We start from the raw sequence: 7,087 nt of genomic DNA, 5'->3' as shown, positions 1-7,087 counted from the left end.
AAAGTATTCGAAACATACCAGGGACATCATCTGGCGAGCTCTCCTAATCTTGGTGATTACCCATGGCATACAATTGATTTGTAGCCCCGCTCATACCAGAAGTAGCACTCCTCTGATTCCCTTGAATTGGTAGTACTGGGGTAGAAGATTGGGATTTGCTGGCCCACATTGGACATTCTCTATGAAAGTGACCCCATTGACCACACTTATAGCATCCACTGGTGCCCTGGCGACACTTCCCCAAATGGAGTTTTCCACAAGTACCGCATGGCGGTTTTCCTTTAGGACCTCGGGCCACACCTCTTTTCAATTGAGGATTTTGGACCTTAAAGTTCTGATTACCACGTGGCCTTAGGTTATATCGGTTATTAGACATAGGCGTCCTCACTGATGGTGGTGCACAACTCGAGGACCTCTTGAGAAAGAAGGACTGGTTTTTATTCCCTATGTGGAATTCTTAGAACATGTTCTATGACATCCTCATTGTGGATAAACTAGACAATAAAATTATATTCTTTCATCAACTAAGCAAAAATGCTCTTTATGTTTTGACACTTCCATGTGAATGTTATAGGCCGGCCTACAGAATGACACACCCATTTATAAACCATACACTTGGACATTCAACTCATTACCTACTAAACACCTTACAATAATCAGCAAGTCAAAGTTGGCTTTGCATAAAATAAGGAATTAACGTATGTTCAGTAAGGCTCCTAAAGATCCAGGTTTTGTTTTATACCAAAAGTTTCCATTGTTGCCTGTTGCTCAAGGTTTTCGATTTTGTCTTCCCTTCTTCAGGACTTGCTTGCTCATTCCATGCCTTGTTGAATATTTCTTCATTCGTCCATCATCAAGAACTTTCCCCCCACCAACCTTCACTTGAACGCCCTTCTTTGCCACTATATATTCCCTTTCTCGTCTTTTAGGTGTTGCCTTCTTGTATAGCTGTTCAATCATTCTACTCTTTGAGCGATCAGATACATCTGCTTGGTCTGATATTGAGTTAGCTTTCTTCCGAATCTTGTCCAGCTTTCTCTGAGCAGCCCTTTTCTTTCGTGCTTTAGCTTCTGCTACCTTCTTCGCAGGACGGGCATTGATTTCTTTAAACTGAGCTCTCATTGCAGCAATCTCCTATTTTGTCACCAGCATTATCAGCTGTCGATGCCTCTTCTCCTCGTCAACAAACCACCAAAGCAACCCCTCATCGTGAAACATATACTTATTGTAACCATCATCCATCATTGACTCTCTCTGCCATTTCAAAATCAATTTCTTTGCTACAGACAATATTTCAGCCTTTCTGTCGATATCATCACCGGATTCATCAGACGATGAATCACTTGAATCTGTAGGTGGTACAGGAACAATCTCAAAATCATTTGGTATCTCAGATGATGGGACTTGGAGCAAACCATTCATTCTTTTCTTTGTCAGGATTGGAGTAAGCAATCCGTCAGTTGTCTGTGTCTTAGATATTGGGGCCCTTTCTCCTATTAGGTTTATTAGCATTTCATCTTCACTGTTATACTTGTCCAGTATCTCTTGCTCTTCTGGTTCAACAAATACATCTTGAGTAAACCATGTTTTTACAACCTCCTCTTGAGATGGAGCGGTTTCTAGAGGTATGATTAGAGGATTCACTTGATCCTCTCCCTTATCACTGTCAGAGTCTTAAGCAGAATGAGTCATACCATCTTCATCACCACGCTGAACATAGACTAAACAGTCTCAGTTATAGAGATAGAGAAAGAGTGAGAAGGATACACTACATCTAGTTCGACTGATTCGGTTTTTTGCCCAAATTTTGACCCATCAATAGGTATATTTTCATTCTAGACTGTGCACAGAGTTAAAAATTACTATACCTCCAAGAGTTTACCATCATCAAAGTAGGAAATTTTGGATCGCTTTGTTTTTTTTATTCCCTCGAGCCATATACCTTTTGTTGTGGTCCTCAAGCAACCCCTCTATTTCATGGTCACGTCTGAAAATTCGAATGAACAAGTTCCAATAGTAGTACAAAGTCAAATAATCTTTTTTGATATAATTCAAGTAAACTGTCTGGTTACCTTCTGCGCTCTTCTTCGGAATCCACATCAGTAGATGCATTCTTCGAGGCTTCCAGGTCATTTCCATCATCTTCGCTACTTACTTCAGCAGTTCCATCATCACATTCATTGTCATCAACAACTACTACATCTCTCTTGCACTGAAATATACGGGCCAGATACTCAGCTTAACAGCAAAGTAGAATTTAAAAAGACAAAGTGAATGATGATTTAATTCATGTTAGACCACTAAACGAAATAAGCTAACATGTAAAAGCAGGTCTATCCTCCATTTGGATATAATAATTTATTAAGTAATAAATTCCATTAAAAGAAGGACAAAAAAATATGCCCGTAAAAAAAGTAGTATACAAAAAGACAGAAACCATGGTTTTATGCAAAAAACTTGCAATATTATAGAAACTCGTGGGTGCATCAAAACAAAACAATGGAAAAAATGCTACACCTCAAGATCTTTCTCTACTCTGTAAAAATCTCTCTTATTACTCCCTCTCCAAACAACCTACATGATTGCTAGCACACCAACATCTCATGCCCTGCTCCATCTTTAGAGAAAGCTCAACAAAACATAGTTTCTTTCATAGTCCCAACATCACCCACCCAAGTCCAAACCACCTCAGAATTTCCCAAAAGTAAAAAGCTATCCCACAATGTAAGAAGGAGGTGATTCACATCATCCCCGGGGTATTTCCACATGAAATACCAACTTCCTCAAATTCTTTTCCCAAAAGTAAAACGCTATCCCACAACATACACCATTACTATCCTGTGAAATTTTTTGATTGTGAAGAAAATCAAGAAAAAGCTGAAATTCTTACCCTTCCTAATCTTTCAAGTTCCTAAACCTCAAATCCCACTGCACTTCTCCCCATGTAAACTCCACAATCGACCACTGGACTAGCAGCTCCTTTTGGTATGAAATTATATACATGTTCAGACATGTCATTCTTAGGGATCATTTGGTTGGAGAACAAGTTATCCCGGGATTGTCTCAACGTGGGATAAAAATAACACAATAATTCGGGATAAGTTATTCCTCGATTTTATTCCTACCAAACATAGGATAAACTCATCCTAAAATTAATCTCGGCATGAGTTATCCCTTATCCCTCATACCCAATGAGCCCTTAATGACTTGTTCCCACACCACCTATGTCCCCAAAAACTCACCCCTACTCCCATCAGCCACCATGAATGAAATGCTCCCATAAACCTCTTCCCACCCCTTTAAACTCTTCCAAACCTATAACCACAAATGTCTCTACTACTGGTGGATGATAAGAGTTGCATTTTCTATGAAGTAACAAACTAAGCAAAGAGAAGTGGGCATACCTTGATCAATGTTAGAGAAAACAGCTCTGGATTAGCAAAACCATCTTCAGCTGCATCGGACTGAATCCCCAACACCTCACGTGCTTTGTCCTGCAATTTAAAGAAGGAACGAGAAGTATGCTAATGATAACAGCAGTAGGAACTAAATCACAAATGGTCAAAGTTTCAAATCTACGTGAGGATGAACCAAAAGATTCACAAGAGAGGACGAACCAAAATATTCACAAGAGATGCATATTAGATTCAGAAACAAAAGAGTTCAAGCGGTAGCACCTATCCAGAATATTGATTTAGAAAGGCAGAACACCAAAGGACCCCATGTCTGCTTCTTTTTTAAAAAAAAATCAAAAGGAAGATTGGGGGGGGGGGGGGGAGCAACTAGAAGCCTTGGAAGACAAATTATTTGCATTGGAAAAAAAAGAGAATAGACAGCAATGGATACAACAAAATCCATAGCTAATCAAGATATAGCTGATTAATAGAAGCAAAAATGCAAACAGTATTTTAGCTTAAAATAGCTTGGAATAAGTTTTCTTAGGAGCACACCAGATCCCACCATTTTCCAGTGATGAAAAGGCAATCAGAATACATATTACAGCTGATCTGCTGAACTGCAAAGTTGTCACTTTGTGATTTGATAGGTAAGGTAAACTGAGCAGAAATATTGCTGACAAAGATGTTTAAAGAGGCAGTTTAGAAGATAAACTGGAAACAATAAAACCAAATTTATTCAAGAGAACAAACAAAACATATAAGTAGAATTTGCATTACGATTTTGTTGTTCTCTCTATGATTATCCTAAACCAAGTATCACAATTCAAGGGTCGCATTCTGAACTTAGAGTACAAAAAAGGATACCAACACAGAATTGGAAAGAGATAGGTAAAGCATATCCATTAACCTTGGCTTGTCTTTTAGCTAGAACCCTTTTTTCTCTCTTCGTCTTTCTCAATTCAGTTTCCTTCAACTCCTCCATTTCTTTTACAAGTCTTGTATCTTCATCCTCTTCTCTCTCACATTCAATTACTACTTTTGGATTACTAATTGTCTCTTGAGGAGCCAAAGCTTTCCTCATAAGCATACGCCACCTACAAGTCAAAAGATATTCATGCAAAACTGATAAGAAAGATATCATGTCCCCTCGTACTGACAGGGATAACAATCTAAACTGATTAGATCCCATTAACAGGTCCAAGACATGCTTTTCAAATGCAAACACCAAAATCTAAGAAGTTTCTTGTTCTGTACTTTGAAAGATGTTTGAGATCTTTCTCCCCCAGAATGTGCAAGTTCTCACATAGTGTTCTAACAGATAGAATAAAGACTACAAAGGATGCTTCTGACAAATATAAAAGCCACCATTTATCAGAGTTATACTTCTTCTGTCGTCAGAGGATGATCTCTCATTGGCAAAGAAGCAGGATCATCAAACTTTATCGAAGAAACTGAGCCGAGGCTCTTGATATCAGACCACACAAAATCGGCAGCAGAGCAGACCTTCCTTAAGACTGTCTCCCCATCATCACACTTGCAACATTGGGTTTAGTTGGATACAAAATAGATATAGAAGAATATACTCATGTTAATGTAAATAGGATAACAAGTACAAACTACTTAAGATTATAGGTTTGTGGCAAACCATCAGATCAAAGTGAACTAGAATACAATAAAACCAAATAAAAGGAGTCATTTAACTGTGACAAAAGAGAGAGTATGTCCTCTGACACAAGATGACAACACCACTGCTTCATCAGCTCTGACTCGGTTTCTAAGGCATCCAAGAGGTCTAAGCATGAACAACATTTGTTTTCACAAACGGCCAATAGGAAGTCTTTGGCATGGACAAAAGGTGAATGATGTGCATAAGCATAAAAAACATTATTGACGGATGATTTACCCATCCCGATGTCTCTTCTGCTTCGTCGCTCTTAGAACATCGACCACCTATTTAAACATACACATGGTCATTACATTTTTCTTTATTGAGGGTCTATACTACAAGTGCCAATAAGAGGATAAAGAGGGAGAGAGAAAGTAGAAAAGCAAAATCTATGTACCTTAAGAGGTTCTTTACCCCCTTTAAAGAGGTGCTTTATATCAAGCAGGCAAGGGTCAATCTTAGCAGGGGCCTTATATTTGAAACCAATAACATATATTTCGGCAGATTCCGAAGGACTTGCTAAAGGTTTTTCCACTTCAACTTTCTTGAAAAGCTGGCAATCAAACGCAAAGGTGATACTTCATTTGAACTATCTAATCCCTAAAAGTGATATTGAAAAGAAGGAAATGCCTGTCTTAGACAGTAAAGAACCGCAGTATAGTCTTGAGATCTAAAAACCTAAAAGTAGATAGAAAATCAGTAGGCTAGATAATGTTGGTTCCTATCTTTTATGCAGTAATAGCATCAAATGAATGGAATAACAGTACGAAGGTCAACAAGAAAACATCAACTCTACATGAACAGCTTAGAGGGAAAGGCAACACAATGAAAAAAATAATATAATACTAACAAATAACAGACTAGACATATCAGAGAATAGTAAAGTAACAACCCACCCACAAATAAACAAACATATAGCGTAGTAAAGCTTACCTCCACCCATCCCCAAACACATACACAATACGCATATAACATACTAGTAAGTACACAGAGATGATAGATCAATACTAGGTAGTAAACAAGACAACCAGCTTCACTACAACCTTTTTCAGCAATTATTCTTTTAATGATTGATTTGCATTTTGCAATAGTAATATCTTGCTGTAGAGCAATTGCACCGCGAATTGGCGTGATTGGATCAATATCAACGCCAATAACAAGGCTGCCGATGGGTGCTTTTTTGACAGTGACTTGCATCCAACCTCCGGGAGCAGCACAAAGATCGAGAACCGATTGAGATGAATTGAGAAAGGAGAATTTGGAATTTAGTTGGATCAGCTTAAATGCCGCCCTTGAACGGTATCTCGATTCTCTTGCTAGGTGATAATACTTATCTCTACGATGTTTTCCTTTCAATTTCTCCATCTCTGATCCGCGGCTTCTAAACACTTTACTTTACCTTAACCTTTTCGCTGCTAGGGTTTATGAAGCTATGTTGAAGGTAATTAAGGGAGGAACCACAACCAGCATTATTATTTAGGTTTTAATGCATGCATGCATGCATTAGGATGATTGTAGAAAGCTCCATTTACTTAAATAATATAATATATAATAAAAAAATAACAAAAAAATGGCAATATTTGAAATAGTATTTTTTATCTTTTTTCTGATCTCTCCTTTCTCTTTTTTTTTATTTCCTCTCTCTCTTTTTCTCTTTCTTCCTCTCTCTCCTTTCTCTTTTTTCCCATCTCTTTATCTTTTTCTTTTATTTATTTTAGTCCCTTTTTTTTGCTTTTTTAAAGTTGAAAACCAAATTTAAAATTTAAAGTTAAATTTAAGATTCTATTTATATATTATGAAAATATTAGCCACAAATAAATCACACTTAAAATACTAATCGCCCATAACAACATTTGTCAACCCATTATCAAACTCAAATAAAATATTTAATAAGAAGAATCTTTTCATTCTAAAAACTTGAGTAGTTCTAAAATCACCAACATATATAAATTTTTCTTCTTCTTTGCTAGTTTGGATGTAGAACACAAAATAATTTTAGTTAGCACAAATGTGCTCAACAACA

General features: G+C 37.3%; 1 pseudogene; it reads right to left on the bottom strand.

Annotated features, from left to right (window-relative positions):
• Nucleotides 1–446: 446 nt before the first annotated feature.
• On the bottom strand, nucleotides 447–6,536 carry LOC129893745 (uncharacterized; annotated as a pseudogene).
• Nucleotides 6,537–7,087: the final 551 nt, after the last annotated feature.

This window comes from Solanum dulcamara, chromosome 7 (genome assembly GCF_947179165.1).
Source record: "Solanum dulcamara chromosome 7, daSolDulc1.2, whole genome shotgun sequence".
Taxonomy (NCBI): Eukaryota; Viridiplantae; Streptophyta; class Magnoliopsida; order Solanales; family Solanaceae; genus Solanum; species Solanum dulcamara.
The sequence above is the reverse complement of the archived record's forward strand: the minus strand, read 5'-3'. Positions and strand labels throughout refer to the sequence as shown.